Raw genomic sequence first — 18,890 nt, forward strand, 5'->3', positions numbered from 1 at the left:
GCAAGGTTGCCGGGGGGTGTTGTCTTTTTCTGATCAAGATCTGATCGCGTTCTTTAAACACCAACTACGGGTGAAGATCAGATGTGATAGAAGAAGGCTGCATCGCGCGGCATTTGACAGAAGATGGATACATGTGGCAAGTCTGTGTGTACGAAGAGGAGCCAAATTTGAATACGTGTTCCCCGCCTAGGTGTGGAACGCGCAGTTCTGTAAAGTTAAATTAAACAAGTAGTCTCTCAGCTAGCTGAGTGTGTGTTCCATCCCTCCCCGATTAGGAAGCCTCCAAGATCCCCATCCCCTCTTACCTGCAATTTTTGTTTTCACCCCTTCCTCTAAATTTTACCCATCTTGGAGAAAAAGAAATACAAACTAACCTCCATCCCTTACCCACAAAATTTTCTTTTCTCCATTCACCCCCATCTAGAGGGCATCCCCACCTAGAGACTGACCCGCAGAAGCGAGGTTCCTTTTACAAACCTAGTGGAACGGGCAGTCTATCAACTAGACGGGGTTGGGAGGGTCCTACTAATCACCTTTTGTTTTTTCTTCCCCCTCCCTCGACACAAATGAATTATTGTTACCATTTTATTGTTATCTTTTTTGTTTTTACACGTCAATAAAAAATGTTTTAAAAATTGGGAGTTACTAGGACGTCCCCCAATATGAAAGGGTGAATGCGGTATTATGGTGAAAGAAGATACTAGCTGGGAGAAACTTTTGACTTTGTTTAGTTCTGGAGTGACAAGGATGACCAACGACCCCCAAAATCCCCCCTTTTTAGTTGGCCATGTGCCTAAGTTTTTTGTTCATCGTTGATTTTTTTTTCTCTATTTTTTTAACATGAATAAAAGATTTAATATCTCAAAGTGTAGTATCTGTTCCGGCAGATACTGCAAGCTATGACTAGCTATGACTAGCTAAGACCAGATGTGGGGGCAACCCCACAGGCCTGACCTTTAACCAGCTCCCATTTCCCACCTCTCGGGAGCTGGTCCCCTTTTTCCCTTCCCCCTCCCTTCACTCCTCACATTAAAAATCGGCCTTGTGCCTAATTTGCTCGGTGGGGGAGCAAATAAATACCATCTGTTCCGGCAGATACTGCAAGCTATGACTAGCTATGACTAGCAAAGACCAGATGTGGGGGCAACCCCACATGCCCGACCTTTAACCAGCTCCCATTTCCCACCTCTCGGGAGCTGGTCCCCCCCTTTCCCTTCCCCCTCCCTTCACTCCTCACATTAAAAATTGGCCTTGTGCCTAATTTGCTCGGTGGGGGAGCAAATAAATACCATCTGTTCTTCAGATGCTGCACTTCATTTTCTTGTTCTCATTCGGTGGAGGAGAAATCCTTCACGACTGAGACAATTTTTATTTTTGTACCTTTTCTCCACGTTAAAAAACGACCCTGGTGTCTAACTCTGTCCCGTGGGGAGGCATAGTAAATAGGTACAATAATGAAAAAGAACGTATAGTGATTCTAGAAAAACAAAAACTCGTATGAAGCAAAAAAAGAATACTTACTTTGGTACATTAGACATGCTTGGGGTAAGGTGTACGTTAATGTGTAGCAAGTGCATTTCTGAAGAACGATCACGTGATCCCCTATAGGGAGAGTGCAATCCTCTGATCAACAAATCTGCGAAGCCAATATTTTTCAATAGAGATAATTTGAATCCCTACCTGCTTATAGATCAGTTAGTTTAAAGGTTTAACAATGGCCAGCTGTGGCCAGAATATTAGTTCGCATCGGAACAAAATAAAAATGGACGATTACTATTTTTACTTCTTCTGATACAATAGATTTGTATTCAATTGAAGAATTGATTTTAAAGAAAAGACATAAAATTGTTGTCGCGTCCAACAATCCGACTGATATTGAACAGATATGATTTTCCCACATGGATATTGATTTTATGGATAATGTTTCACGCGATTATAATTGAATTGTCTAATCTATTGATCACGTATATATAGCTATTTAACTATATGCGTGACTCTTTGTTTATTTTCTAACTTCATCTGCTCCCTTTCCTCTCCCTTTAATAATATTAAGGGTTATATATATATATATATATATATATATATATATATATATATATATATATATATATATGTGTGTGTGTCTGTGTGTGTGTGTGTGTGTGTTTGGGTGGAGAGGGCTCCCGTAAGCCGTGGTGAAGGCAACCTTTCTAGGAAAAGCAAATCTCTGATTTAAAAAACCATAAAGCGGGAGACCAGTACCCGCATTAAGCTGGTCTGCAGTTTAACTTGTTGCTGGCTATCTTGCTCTTGATTGTTGCTGTATCTCAACATTTTGAACCGAGAGAGAGAGAGAGAGAGAGCGAGAGAGAGCGAGAGAGAGAGAGAGAGAGAGAGAGAGAGAGAGAGAGAGAGACTTAGCTGTCGTACAAAGCTAAGACTCTGTAACATCATCTGTGTATAGATACTCTCTCAGACATTTGTCTATAAAAATGGTCCTGTGGCGATGGAAAAGTTGTGACGTGTGGAGGCTTGAAATGCTGGAAGTATGTAATAATTGATCTCAATGGCCGTCTTCAGTGTCATGCCTACTTGAGCGTGTGAATTCACCGGTAGGACTAAAAAAAAAAAAAAGGAAGTCATTTTTGGGCTCAAAAAAGGGTCTGAGAGCGTGGCACTCGTCTGACAAGACGTTGCAAATCATCATGTATGTATGTATGTAAAATGGGCAAAAAGATTCCAACAAACAAACAAAAAAAAAAAACATGTATATACACAGACACGTTCACTTTTATAGATATACTAGCATGGCTGCCTGGGTTGCCCGGGTGTTTGGAGGTGTATGCTGAGCAAAAAAAAAAAAAAAAAAAAGAAGAAAACGGTCAATTTTATTTTAACTTGGACCTCTATTATGACCCCTTAACATTTATTGTTTAGGCCTCTTATCAAGTTATTAAGTTAGATCCATGTCCAATGAACCTATATATAAACTTTCAAGTGTTTAGACACAAAATTGTCGGAGTTTAGTAGAGTTCTCGTTGAACTTTGACACCTTAACAGCAAAATCTTTAGCCGAAAACCGATCACATAGATTTTCCCAAATCTCAGTACCCTGTATATCAAATTTCGAGTATGTGGACTAAAGATTGACAGAGTTATTGCGTAATGGAAATGCACACAGATACACAAACACACAGAAAGACACACAGACACGTTCACATTTATAGATATACTAGCATGAGTGCCCGGCGTTGCTCGAGTGTTTGGAGGTGTATGCTGAGAAAAAAAAAACAAACAAAAAAAACAAACAACAAAAACAAAACGGTCAATTTTAAAAACTTTGACCCCTATTATGACCCCTTAAAATTTATTGTTTGTGGCTCTAATCAAGTTATTAAGTTAGATCCATGTCCGAGGAACCTATATCTAAAATTTCAAGTGTTTAGACACAAAATTGTCGGAGGAGTTTGGTAGAGTTCTCAAAGGTCAAATCGTTGAATTTTGACCCCTTAACAGCCAAATTTCTGGCTGAAAACCGATCACATAGATTTTCCTAAATCTGTACCCTGTATATCAAATTTCGAGTCTGTAGACTAAAAATTGACAGAGTTATTGCGTATGGAAATGTACACAGACAGACAGACACAAAGACACTTTCACTTTTATAGATATACTAGCATAGGCGCCCGGTGTTGCCCGGGTATTTGGAGATGTATGTTGAGCAAAAAAAAGAGTGGTCAATTTTTTTAACTTGGACCCCAATTATGACCCCTAAAAATTTATTGCTTTGGGCTCACATCTAGTTATTAAGTTATATCTATGTCCAATGAATCGCCAAATTTCTGGCCAAAAAACTACCTTATAGATTTTCCCAATTCTCAGTACCCTGTATATCAAATTTCGAGTCTGTAGACTAAAAATTGTTATTGAGTAGGGAAATGTACACACAGAGACACAGAGACACAGAGACAGACACTTTCACTTATATATATATATATATATATATATATATATATATATATATATATATATATATATATATATATATATGTTAATGTAATATATATATACTAGCATGGATGCCCGGCGTTGCTCGGGTATTTGGAGGTGTATGTTGAGCAAAAAAAACGTAGTCAATTTTTAAACTTTGACCCCTATTATGACCCCTTAAAATTTTTTGCTTTGGGCTTTAATCAAGTTATTAAGTTAGATCCATGTCCAAAGAGCCTATATCTAAAATGTCAAGTGTTTAGACCGAAAATTGTCGGAGGAATTTGGTAGAGTTCTCAAAGGTCAAATCGTTAAACTTTGACCCCTTAATCGCAAAATTTCTGACCAAAAACCGATTACATACATTTTTCACAAACTCAGTACCCTGTATATCAAATTTCGAGTGTGTAGACTTAAAATTAACAGAGTTATTGCGTAGGGAAATGTACACACACAGACACTTTCACTTTTATAGATATGTAGATATATGTATTTCTGTATCGCCCATTTACTGTTTCTATCTCCTTTCCTTCTTTCTCCACTATTTTTTCTTTCCTCTTTTATTATTTGATCTTCGTTGATGATCCTAATTATTTCATAATGGTCTGTACACACACACACACATATATATATATATATATATATATATATATATATATATATATATATATATATATATATATATCTTTAAATATTTATTATTTTATTAATTAATAATTACTACGTGCATAAAAGTAAGTAATCTATATACATGCATATTTCGGAGTTTACTCTTCATCAGTATAGCTAGACTTTATCTGACAAGGATCGAACCTACAACGGCTCGATAAGTATTCTGCTGTGTTACCACGGGACTACCGGACTTAAGCCAAATTTATTCACGATTTTTATCGCTTATAAATCCACGTTGGTTGAATTTTTATTTATTTATTTATTTATTTGTTAGCGATTAATTTCTTTTTATTTTTATTTCGCTCCCTAAGCGTTAAGAAAGGGGGTTATTTGCCCTTTGTTTACATTTGTCTTCGTCCAAATTTCTAGGACGTTTTTTTACTTTTTTATTTTATTTAAAATAATTACTACGTGCATAAAAGTAAGTCATCTATATACATGCATGTTTCGGAGTTTACTCCTCATCAGTATAGTAAGACTTAATTGACAAGGATCGAACCTATATATATATATATATATATATATATATATATATATATATATATATATATATATATATATATGAAAGTACAGTGTATCCAAAAAGTTACTGAAGAACTTTTGAACTTTATAAAAATTCTTTATTTTTGATGATATCTTTCTGTAATTTTAATCCAACCAGACTAAGATATTGGATTGCGATTAAACTCCCTTTATTCGTTCCTGATATTTTCCTTCAATTTTTGCAGGGTATTGGGGTTAACGTTTCGAGGTTTAGCTCACAGAACAAAATAAGCGTATTAAATAACAATCCAGAGATTCTGCAATCTGTCATGAATAAAGTTTTGGAAAGAGTACGAATATATGAAGCTGAAAATGGACAACATTTAAAAGACAGTATTTTTTTTTTTAATAAATAAAGATTGTTTGAATTTTGCATTTGGTTTTAAAAATATTCTAATATCTTAGTCAGATTTTGTTAAAATTCCAAAAAGATATAATCGAAATAAAGAATCTATTTAAATTCGAAATCCTTCAGTGACTTTTAGGACACCCTTTATATTTACCTACATATATACTTTATATTCACCTACATATATACTTTATATTAACCTACATATATACTTTATATTTACCTACATATATACTTTATATTTACCTACATATATACTTTATATTTACCTACATATATACTACGTTTCTGGTTTACCTTTATATAATGTACCTACTTATAATTACTATTTACCATATTATCCTATTGCTTCATTTTGATTTCATATCTAAATCTCATTAAGCCAGTTTTTTTTTCTATATTTGCATTTTGTATAATTCTAGTCGTTCTCATCTTCTGATATGAAACATTTAGCTTCGAAACGCTATGACCTAAAAAGGTTTTTTTCTTAATTTTCCCCTTAACTTTTCCTTATATAATGAAGCTGTGTATTACTTTTATTCCTCATCTTTCAGTTAATCTTATTGTTTGCTCCTCTTAATAGTGTTGAGCTTTTCTTATCCTGATAAGTTTTGTTTTGTTTTGTTAAAGATTTACTCTAAAAAAAAAACAAAAAAACAATAAGACAAATAATTAATTATTGATATAAACAGTTTATTAACTGTTTTATGTAATGTTAAAACTTTGTTATATTAAATGAAGTAATTGAAAAACAAATCATTTTTCTATAATTAATGAGAAGTAAATTTGCCAGGGTATTTTATGTAAAGTTAACACTTTTTTTTTTACATTAATTAAATAGTTTAAAAACAATTTTTTTTTTACAATTAATCAATTTTTTTTTTTTACAATTAATTAAAAGTGAATTTTCCAGGGCATTTTTTAACGTTAAAACTTTGTTCCTATTTACAATGCCTCCCCACAGGACAGAGTTAGACACCAGGGTCGTTTTTTAACCCGGAGAAAAGGAACAAAAATAAAAATTGTCTCAGTCATGAAGGATTTCTCTTCCACTGACAGAGAACAAGAAATTGAAGTGCAGCATCCGAAGAACAGATACTACACTTTGATCTTGTCCTGAAGGGCAAAAAACGTTAAAACTTTGTTACATTAAATGAAGTTTGACGTTTCTGAATTTTTGAGATGAGGATTGGTTATTGGTATAATTATTCATCGGACTACTGTTCTCATCTTGAGTGTGATTTTCACAACGTTTCGGTCGATATAACCTCCGACCTTCGTCAGGTGTGTCTTGTCGAACTCGGGAATTTGGACAGAATTTCGAGCGGAACCCTTATTTACTTTACGGGGGTCACGTGATAGAGGTTCTACGTAATTCCACCTTCAGGAGAATATCACTTTTACAATTGATTCTTCTCAGTATGCTAACCACTGCGCCATGGATCCTTGCGGACAATTCTAACACGAATATTAGGAGCCTTTTACCTATTTTATTTCTAGTTGTAAATGTCACTATTTAATTACTAATTAGTACTGTATATTAATGTATATCTGTCTATACTTATTACTTGTATGTGTGAAGTAGTTGGAAAACAAATCATTTTTCTTACAAGTAATCAGAAGTAAATTTTCCAGGGCATTCATCGTCAACCCCAAATATCAGTTGAGGAGATGATATTGTAAACAAGTTGCAATTTATTATTAAAAAAAGTAGCTTAACAACTAGCGTCCCAAATTTACGTATGAATATTTGGACGAATCGTATAGTAAAATAGAGTTATCTCCCATAAACCAATGACGACGATGGCAAAAGTTTTGCTTAAGATTTTCAGATTTCAGAATATATTGCGTTATTTTTTTAATTTTTTTTTTTGATAAACTCAGTTTTCGCTAATTGTCTTTGAAAACTATTTTCATAAAAAATTAATTTATATCCTATCGTTTATCGTAATTTTTGGATATGTTCATTACTGTGACATACTGGCTAGTGCTGTTGCTGCTGCTGCTCTGCTGTGGTTTTACTTGATATTCAATATTCCGATTTTCGAATTTCGCTATTATAATGAAGAAGAACTGTCTTTCTTCATGATTGCCCTACTGTGTCAACTCCTATTTGAGCTGTCTCCCCCTTGTTTATTTTATCCGATTTAATTGTGGCGTAGGAAAACACTGCAACTAAAACTTGTTTTTCTTGGAAAAATATACATGATAAAATTACGTGACTTTTAGAATATTTCATTTTTGTTCGGTGATTTGTACGTACATCATACACACTTTTCTCTATTTTTTTTTTACTTTTAATTGACGCCAAAAGTGCCAATCCGAATAAGCACCAAAAATATTTGACTCGATTAGTTTTCATGCAAAATTTAACGAAAAAAGAACCACGTTGGATGAGTAGATTAACAGAAGCACATGTCAATCGAATTTAACAACAAACACTATTTCCATTAATAATAATTATCATGATTTTAGAAAGTGATAATAAGTAATACTAATAACAGTAGAAACAGATTACAAGCTTTGGTTGACATAAGTGTATTTTTTCGTTTTTAAAAAATAAATCAAAATAAAAGATACAAGGGAGATAATTACGTTTCTTTAAGAGTTATTTCCCTTGGACTGTTCATGTAATCGCTTTTTTTCATTTTGATGTAATGCACAAAAATTAAACAACATTGCACCTGACCAGTGGTAGGTGGGTGACCCTTTAAGAACAGATGGACTACAGACTGACAAGTTTCCTATTTCATTATCCGGGAAAAAGATTAAAACTGCAAAGTTTATTCTCACCCATTGACAAAGATATTATACACCGATATGTCTAAACGAGAAATGACAAAACATAAAGAGAATGGAAGCGAAAGGGAACAGTGTTGGATATCGATAACATATATATATATATATATATATATATATATATATATATATATATATATATATATATATATATATATATATATATTACTTTAATAAGTATTAAATACCTACAGACACTCGTGTTTCATCCTTTCGGGAATCATCAGTTCAGGGTGTCAGGATTAACGCCAGTCGAGCTGGCTTCTTTAGAAAGGACCTGGACTATTCGGCTACCGTCAACAGCGAGAGATACAGTTGAAATTGAACATTTATTCTTATTAAATGTTTTTAACGTCAGTCAGAGAGTGATCTAATCATTATATGACGATCTGCGCGTATGAACTAAGTTGACCGACTTTATTACAACTGAAAGTGCTCAACGATAAGAAAGAATTTCTTAAAGGGGCTGACATTATTTTTTATTACATTAATAATTAAATACCTACAGACACTAGTGTTTCATCCTTTCGGGAATCATTAGTGCAAGGTGTCACGATTAATGCCAGTCGAGAGATTTGGACCGCGACAACAGAAGTCATGTCTGGCTTACACACACACACACACACACACACACACACACACACACACACACACACACACACACACACACGCACACACACACACACACACACACACACACACACACACACACACACATATATATATATTAAATTCATTTATACAAACATTGATGACTACATATGTGCATACATGTTTCTGTAGTCACCCGTTCTTGAGGAGACTACGTATTCAGGCCAAGAATTTCCCTCAAAAACTCAACTCAAAATACAAAAGCATTCTCTTATATCGCCTCCAAAAATAGAATCTTTTGTTAGATTAGGGAGAGGGACACAAAAAAGTATTTCATTTGGAATAGGGGTGGGGGTTGGTTGGTCTGGGGGGAGGATAACTAAGGACAAGTCTCTGATCCATCTCTTTATCTGATTCTTTTATTTACTCTCATCTCTTCTGTAGGGGCAATTTTTATTTTTTTATTCTTTTTATAACTTTAAAATTAAGTATATATTCTCCAAATAAAATACTTGAGAAGTCCGCCAATTTGGCATCAGTAACCACGATTTAACTTTTAAGCTGGTCAAACAATCTAAACGATCACCCAGTAGGAACAAAACGATATTTCCGATTTTTACACACGCATATTTCGAGCGCATACATACATGCACATACATAGGTATGGGTGCACTAATTTAGCATATTTTTCCATATATATACACATATATATATACACACATATATATATATATATATATATGAATATAAAAGATATAAAAAGATAAGAATACAAAATATAGAGCATATACATGCATACACATATACACATGCATATATCTGCGTACATACACCCCCCACATATATATATATATATATATATAATTTTCAGAATGTGAGAGATTATATATAATAAATTCCACAGCCAAACCATGTTCTTATGTGTGGGGCGTTTGCTCTGTTGATAGAGTGCTTGCCTCGCATACAAGAGGCTCGGGTTTCGAATGCTGAGTCCGGATGTCTAACCGATGAGCCCAAATGAGAGCGAAACTCGAGTCTTGGACTTCCGATTCGTTGACTGTCATAGCTCTTGATGGCTGCGACGTGGTTTGGCTGTGGAATTTATTATATATAATCTCTCATATTCTGAAAATCCTATAATAAGTTACTCGCTTCGTTAGCATTGCTGGATGGCATCGTCCTTTCGAGTTAAAACTCCTACTTGTGAGACATCGGCTTGGGGTTATTGGGTGGTTGGATGACCGCGTCCCTTGTCGAGACGAAGTAGGTTCATTTCACAGTCGGATTTCTTTGCGATTTACTTGATCTGTGTTGGTTAATAGAAATTCTTGTGTGCGGGGCTTTTGCTCTGTTGGTAGAGTACTTGCCTCGCATGCAGGAGGCTCGGGTTTTGAATCCTGAGTTCGGATATGTCTAACTGATGAGTCCAAATGAGGGCGAAATTCGAGTCTTGGACTTCCGGTTCGTTGACTGTCATGGCTCTTGTGAACTGCGACGTCGTTTGGCTGTGGAATTTATTATATATATATATATATATATATATATATATATATATATATATATATATTTACATATACACATATATGGTGGCTTCCCCCAGTCTTAACAAACTATGGATACTCACTGTAAGGGTGCCTGCTTGTGAAATTTTTGTGGCAAGAGTTGCGAAATCTCCAACTGCACATCTTCTGATGACTGGAAATAATGACGAGATAAGCGGAGAGCACATATAGTGCCTCGAATTTCGAAATGGTCACCCATCTGGTACTAGCCAGGCTCAACGTTGCTTAACTTTGGTGATATGATGATAACTAGTGTGTCAACATGATTATGCCAGATTATACACATATATACATATATATACACGCATATATATACGTATACATAAATACACATACATATACAAATACACATACATACATATATACACGGAAAAGCTATTGGACACAAAATAGAAGCAAGCATGAAATTTCTACTAAGTTATGACATATATAGTAGAAAAACACATACTCTCTCACATAAAGTCCCATGCACGCGTGGAACACGTATGCACACCCCAGCACACAAACTTTACATATAAATCTACATATACACACATACTTACATACAGACATATACACGATATATATATATATATATATATATATATATATATATATATATATATATCCACAAGCACACACACACACACACACACACACACACATATATATATCTAATTATCGTTAACATACATACAGACATAACTGTGATTAATCAGTAATCATGCATATTTCATACATATACCAAAAATATATTACTATGATTTTACCGATACTAATAACCTATCAATTAGCAATTTTAAAATATATAAAAACAACCCCAAAACATAATCACATTACCTTTCAACATATATAAGAAGTTGATGGGAACAGGATATTTTTATGGAAACATAAATCGTAAAATTGCCTACTCATCAATGAAACAGCTGCAATGGAAAAAATCCAGGAAATAAACGAAGGTTATAAAAAGAAAACGGGAGTCTTTGAATTTTCAACAAAATTTTACACTATATATATATATATATATATATATATATATATATATATATATATATATATATGTATGTAATATATATATACAGGCGGCAAAAAGAAAGTCTGCACTTGTAAATTTTTTAAAAACTGCAAACTTAAGCTAGATTTAATTTTATTGTTTAAACAAACTATTCCTCATTTGATTGACCTTTTATTCTTCTATAATTTTACCTGTTCATAGTCTTTCCTCCAACGGACGTGCTGCCTACCATCACTGCCTAGCCTATTGATCTTGGTTTCGTTGCTAAAAAGCACTTTTGACCAATATGAAGAGTCATGATCTTTATTGTATCTGACGAAGCCCAGATGGCGCGTTCTGTTCTTTACAGAAATGATTGGCTAATGTCTTTCAAAATATCCTCGCAAATTAAATCCCTTTAATCTGTTCTTGACAGTAGAAAGAGAGCACTTTTTAACAAGATTGCACTGTTGCTGGATTTGGGGAGACGTTTCAAATCTGCTTCTTAGGCTGCGGATCTTGATAACATTGTTTTCCCTGTTAGAAGTAACTCTAGTACGACCAGATTAAGGGCATCACGAACACTGTCAATGTTTTGGTGCCTTTGCACAGTCTTTCGTACCGTTTTCTCATCACATTTCAATCTACGGCCGATTTCTCGATTGGATAAACCAGAAAGGTGGAGATTAATAAGCTCCTGACGATCACTAAGAGAAAGTCGTGGCATATGGACTAAATATTACGTTGTATAACCTGGAATAACAACAATCACGATTAAAGATGCTTTGTTGCCTGTTGGTTGATATTTTAAACTGATTTAGAGGCGATAATTGAAGCTAGTTTTAAGCGAATTTGTTGCTGCGGACTTTTTATTTTTTTAAATTGACGTGAACACAAGAATATTTCAATTAAAAGTCACATATGAACAGGGAAAATTATAGAGGAATAAAAGGCTAATCTAATGAGATATAGGTTAAGCAGTTACATTAGATTTAGCTTAAATTTGCAGTTTTTGACAAAATTACAAGTGCGGACTTTCTTTTTGCCGGCACTGTATATATACAGATACAACTGCGCACCTATACATAGACTTACATACATATATATGCACACAGCTATACACACACACATACATATATACATTACACAACCACAGTTGTGTACATTTGTAGCCCTGTGATACTATTTCTTCTGTAACGTCGAAGAAGTTAACTTGCTTTAAGTTTGCACTAATTTCAACTTTAAGGGCAAAATTATTCACTCCCTATTGATTGCTCTTCTAACTCGATCACATTTGCACTTGTAGCGTCATTTACATTTATTAACCCATATACTCGATACAAACCCAGGTAACCTACATTAATGCTGTTATTTTTTGCTAAATTATAAAGGATATAAAGTTCCACGAGATCCGTTGCTTCCGCATTGACACCCCAAAAAATCATTTTGTCTATTTTTCGACCACTGTTAACCATTAAAGACAAGGACAGTTGTACGGCATTTCATAATGATTTCAATATCATCATCGGATTGGTATTGGTATGAGCCTTAGCGAATGCAATCGCCTTTTCAAAAAGATCCTTTGTGATTGATGGGTAGTAATCCATAATGTCAAATTGTACAAAGGCACATTTTTTCTTATTCGCAATGCTGATGAGTTATTTCACGGGATCTGCTGTGTTTATCCAGTGGTTCGGGTTGAATTGTTATTTTCATTCCAGATTGATCTTTAATATTCTCTTACTTATTTTACCGATTTCAGGTCTAGTGGGGCTGATCAATCTTGTGGTAGGTTTTGTCTGGAAGTTATGTTTATGATCCTTTAGCAAGATATATGCTTCATTACGTCTAAGCTTGTTGGCCCCACGCTGATCTGTAGTTCATCTATAATCTTCTTACTATCCTTATTTATCAAATCAATAAGATTAGTGTTGTGTTGTAACACAATAGTAAAAGAAGAAAACCAAGTCGAGGTTGGTTTAACAAACGAAGTGTATTAACATCACAGGTACAAATATAGGAATACGAGTATAACTGACTAGCGCTCAGCTAGGCAGTTGAGTACTGTCACTCCTTCTCACCGGTGTAGACATTACTGACAATATATATATAGTAAGAACCGGTGAAATTTCCCTTATGCATGGAAAGGCCGGTATAACACCCCCCCTCCCATTTGAAAATATCCCGTCTGGGGATTAACAACGTTTCTGTTTTGGGTTCACCCTAATCAACTCAGTTGATTTCCGTTTTCTTTTTGACCTCCTATTCTCAGTAGCTGTCTCTGGTATGGGCACCTGAAAAGTATCAAACACTGTGTCCATGATGTCCTCCTCGGGCGAGCCGGTCACCTTACTGTTCGAGTATCTTTCCCGCATTTAATTAATGTGACGTTTGTGCACGAAATCTGATTAAGGAGACAGATTTGTCAACAATGCCGGACTCCCAGAAAGTCCTATCATTTTTGTGAATCTTGTAGAAGACTCTTTCGCCAACTTTATACCGTGTTTTGTTATCGGTTTTTTAAGGTTTGGCCTATCCTGGTTTGGTAACAACTTGTGGAAAAATCGATCTAACCTTGCGTCTGAACATGACTTCAGCAGGTGTCTTCGACATTTCGATGTTTGCATTCTACGTGACCCTGTAAACCTGTAAAAACTGTCGGACTGACTTATCTGTTGGTGATCAACTAGATTTTTTCAGAGCTCTCTTGAATGTATTAACGAATCTCTCCGCTTGCCCGTTACTCCTCGGGTGGTATGGCGGAATGGTAATATGCTCGATTAGATGATCCTCACAAAATGTTTAAATTCAGTAGACGTGAATTGCATTCTATTATCTGTGACAATGCAGCAAATAGTTGCCTCGGATGTGGGGTTCTTGCATTTTAGTACTTCCGGCCACTTAGATAGCTTGTCTACAACAATGAAATAATATAACCTCTATAGCGGTCCCGCAAAGCCTAAGTGAATTATCGACCAGAATTAGTCTTATTTTGCCCACAATCCGAATTGAGTCGGAGGAGCTTTCATAGCTAATGCGCATCCTCTACACTCCCTGACTTTTTCTTCTATATTCTTATCCATGTTTGGCAAAAAAAAAAACGAAAAAAAAAAAAAAACAAAAAAAAAAACGAAAAAGCGCATAAGGCTTTTTATTCTTTATATGCCTGGATGTCCTACATGGAATTCCTTGAGAATTCTTTTCTGTAGTGTTGCAAGAATTACCACCCTGTCGCTATATAACAGGACGTTATCGCAAATTGAATAGATTTCCTCACCCAATTGGTTATTGTTGATTTTTTCTTTCGTACTTATAATAAATTCGTTCACCATTTTCCTTACTCTTAATCTCGTCAAGCGTTAATGGAAGTTCTCTTATCCTGTCACATAAAGTATTTTTTTACCTCAACTTCTGCTTGAATATCTGCTATTACCATATCCTCTAATGGTTCAGTCTGCTTAGGTTATAACCCTGATAACCAATCTGCATGACCAAGTTTTTTAGATGATACATACTCCGTTTGAAAATTGTAGTTCAGAAACATGGTACCCCATCTTTGGAGTCTATTCGCCGTATGTTGTGGTAGTCCCTTTTTCGAACCGAAAATCGTTAATAATGGTTTGTGATCTGTTTGTAACAGAAATTGCCTACCGTGCAGGAAACGATGAAATTTCTTTATCGCGAATATAATGGCTAGCACTTTCTCAATTTGCAAGTAATTTTTTTCAGCGGGCAAAAGTGTCCGGGGTGCATGGGCTATGGGTTTTACTTTATTATCATTCATTTTGTGTAATATGCATGCTCCTATGTCATAGGGATGGCATCTCTGGCAACTACAATATCACGTTTGGGATTATAGTGTGCCAGAAACAAGTCAGACGTTAATATGTCTTAAATTTCCTTAAATGCTTCTTCGCACTCTTGTGTCCAGGCCCATTTCTGGTCTTTTCTTAACAGTTTATTTAAGGGTGATTTTAGTTTATGCATATTTGGCACGAACACACTGTAGTAATTCACCAACCCTAAGAAACTTTGTAAAGACGCAATATTTTCTGGAGTAGGCATGTCTCTTAATGCAGTCGATCTATCTGGATCCGGCATTTTTCCATGTTCATCGATGATTTGCTCAAAGTATATTATTTTCCTCCCGAAAAACATACATTTTTTCTGTTTTAGTTTAAATCCATAATCTTGGATACTTTCGAATACTTGGTTGACATGATTCTTGTGGTGTTCTTTGCTAGCACTGTTTATTAACACATCGTCCAGGTACCCTACTGAGAAATCCAACCCATTTAACATAATGTCCATAATTTGCTGAAAAATCACAGGGGCAACTTTGACCCCAAAAGGAAGTCTGTTAAACTTGTACAATCCCTTATGGGTATTGATAAATAGCAGCTTTGAACACTCCTTATCGACTGGAACTTGCAAATACGTGTCACTGAGGTCGATTTTAGAAAAATATTTCCCTCTACTCAGTTTCGCAAATATTTCTTGAGGGATCGGAAGCGGATAATGGTGCTCTTGTAATTCCTTGTTTAAGCTGGTTGAGAAGTCGACACAAACCCAAATCTTTCTGCTCTTCTTTTTGATGTAAACTGTTGGTGCAGCCCACTCACTATGATCAGTTTTTTCAATGACACCCATGTTTTCGAGTCTTTCTAATTCACCAACTATTTGTTCTATAGCGGCGTATGGAACGTTCCTTTTCTTTCTGAACACTGGCTTTTCATTTGCTTTGACTTCAAATTTTGCTACTGCTTGTGTACACCTTCCAAGACCGCCTGAAAATACGCATCGAAATTTCTTTTTTAACACCCTCTTAAGTTTTTCTGCCTCCCCATTCGAATCCTCAACCTTCTGGCAAAAAGAGCTTAAAGGCAGACCCCATAGTCTAAACTTTTAGAACAGATAAGTTCCAAACAGATTATTTGATTTCCCCATGACAATTTTTTTGCTTTTTCGGTCTTATTCTGAAAAGAAATATTCGTTAATAATTCTCATTCGAAAATAATTTTTTCACCACTGAGGCTTCTCGCCGTTTTATGCGATTTAATCATAGAAGGTCTCCCAAGCTTCTTCCATGTATGTTCAGTCAGCACCAATCCTATTCAGGGTTTAACCGGCTTCCTCCGAAGGAGGAAGTTTCATGGGAGTATGAAATTCATAAGCGGTCCCCAGTCGCATGTATATCCCCGTTAGGGGAGATGATGACGTTAGGTTTTTGCAACTTTTTGCAGGGCGGTTTCGACGTCCTCCTACATACAGCACCTGGACTTCCCAAATTGGTCACCCATTTTAGTAATTACCAGGCTCATCGTTGCTTAACTTCGGTGATCTGACGGGAACCGGTGTGTCAACGTGATTCTTCCATGTATGTACATTAATAATGGAAATGTCAGACCAACTATGAAGCTGTAGTCTTACTTTCTTTTTAAACATTTTAACCTGTACATATTTCCGGATATTTCGTTCTTCAGGTTAAGTTTTGTAAGTTTAATGATTTTTTCTTTCTACCAGATCTTTTCCTACAATGTGATGCCTTATGCCCTTTCTTGTAGCATATGTTACATTGTTTAAATTTGTAAGCACACTCAATGTACCAATGTTTATTTCCACACCCCCAATACGTTCCAGGTGGATCTTTTCCGTGTTTTTCCTCTGGTTATTTTTTTAAGTCAGTTCTTTCGTCTGATGGACCTTTTTAATGTGCGATACTCCGCTTTCCTCTATGTCACGACCGTCCTGTTTCAACGCAAAAAACCGTTCACAGTTTTCCGCTAAGCGTTGTAGTTTTAAATTCGTTTTTTTTCAAGTTTATTTAAAACACGACGCCTGATTTCCGCGTCTTTATTTAAGACCAGCCCTTGCACAAAAATTAAACATTTGAAATTATCTGATGATAATTCTTCCAGTTTAAAGTCGTCACAATTCTTGTTTACTATACTTGCATAAGTAGTGAAGTCGTCTTCCTCTCTTCTAGTGACATTCATACACTTACATCTTCTGTGAAAAAGAGATGTTTTTGTAGAAAACAGTTCTGTTTGTAGCGTAACTGTCTTTTGGAAGTTCAGCTCACTGGTCTTTTTTTGAGAGCATAAAATGACGAACCTTTATGTTCGGTTGTTCCCAATTTTCTTAGCAAAAGCCTAACTTTTTTAGTGTCAGCCCATGTACCGCAATCCGATACAAAAATATCTTCATATCTCTTATAGAAAATGGGCAAAAGTGATATCTTCTTCTGGTTTATAATTGAAATTTTCAATGGCGTTCCACACAGCCATCTTCGAGAATGCGTTATGATTCTCGTTTGCTTTCGTTAACTGTATTGCTTCCAGAATTTCCCTTTGTTCTTCCTGTGTTTTCATCAAGATTTTTTAAAAATGTTCTTGCTGTTGCAAGAGCTCTTTTTTAAATGTCTCCTCACTTTCAAGTTGTCTTTGTTGCAAAGTGAGATTTTGTTCTGTTTGAAATTTGAATAATTGTAAAAGAGACTCTCTGAACTCTGCGTCCATCGTAACAGAATTTAATTTACGAAACAATTTACACTTGAAATAAAAAAAAGTCAGTTTTCCCAATATTATTTCGTGAGCAAAAAGTCCACCCAGCTTTACTTACCCAAATTCTTTTGTTTGCAGCATAATAGTTAAGAAAAGAATACTTTTGGAAATTTAATTTGTTGTACGCGATATTTCTTGTAAGAAATAAAGTTCGTCGAAATAATATTTGTCAAAGAAAAAAAAATCTTTTTATTTTTTATTTTTTTTTTTACTTGTACGTGGTTTTACGTAGCAAACAATAAAATCCTTCGCTTTTTAGCGAGTCGGCTTTTTTGTATAGGAAAATCATTTATTTTATTTTTAATTTGTGTTTTGCAAAATATGACGTGATTATTTAGCATGTCTTTAATAAGCACTAATGCTTACGAATATATATTCTTTCTTTCTTTCACAGTCCTTCTCTTTTCAAATTTAATGGTCGTTTTACTAATAAATAGTCAAACGTGTTTGTTCAAATATCAGAAATAACGACTCGGGTTTGTGGTAGTTAATCTGAACAAGTCATTTGAAGAAAAAGACTCTTACCGTGAAAAAAAAAATGGTTTCCTGTGCAAAAAAAACAAAAAACAAAAAACAAAAACAAAAAACAACGAATCTTTTTTTTTTCGGAACACTCGTGTCAGTCTGTTCAATTATTTTAATAATTGACCATATTATTCGCGTTCTCTCGCTCTAGGTTTTTGACAGCAAGTCTTTAATTGTTTTTTTTCATAACATCGTCACATTAATATTGCAGTAATTATTTTGCTGTTAATCCTTGCACATCCAAATATCTGTTTGAAATAAAAAAGGTGTTTTTGCCGTAAAACTCTCGGGAATCTTTGTATTTCAATCACTTTTGGTGATTGTTTGCAGTGATATCGTTTCAA

General features: G+C 34.9%; 1 pseudogene; it reads right to left on the bottom strand.

Moving 5' to 3' along the window:
* Nucleotides 1-16,720: 16,720 nt before the first annotated feature.
* LOC145246195 (5S ribosomal RNA) lies at nt 16,721-16,839 on the bottom strand (annotated as a pseudogene).
* Nucleotides 16,840-18,890: the final 2,051 nt, after the last annotated feature.

This window comes from Euprymna scolopes, chromosome 23 (genome assembly GCF_053919585.1).
Source record: "Euprymna scolopes isolate OS-2025 chromosome 23, ASM5391958v1, whole genome shotgun sequence".
NCBI classification, from domain to species: domain Eukaryota; kingdom Metazoa; phylum Mollusca; class Cephalopoda; order Sepiida; family Sepiolidae; genus Euprymna; species Euprymna scolopes.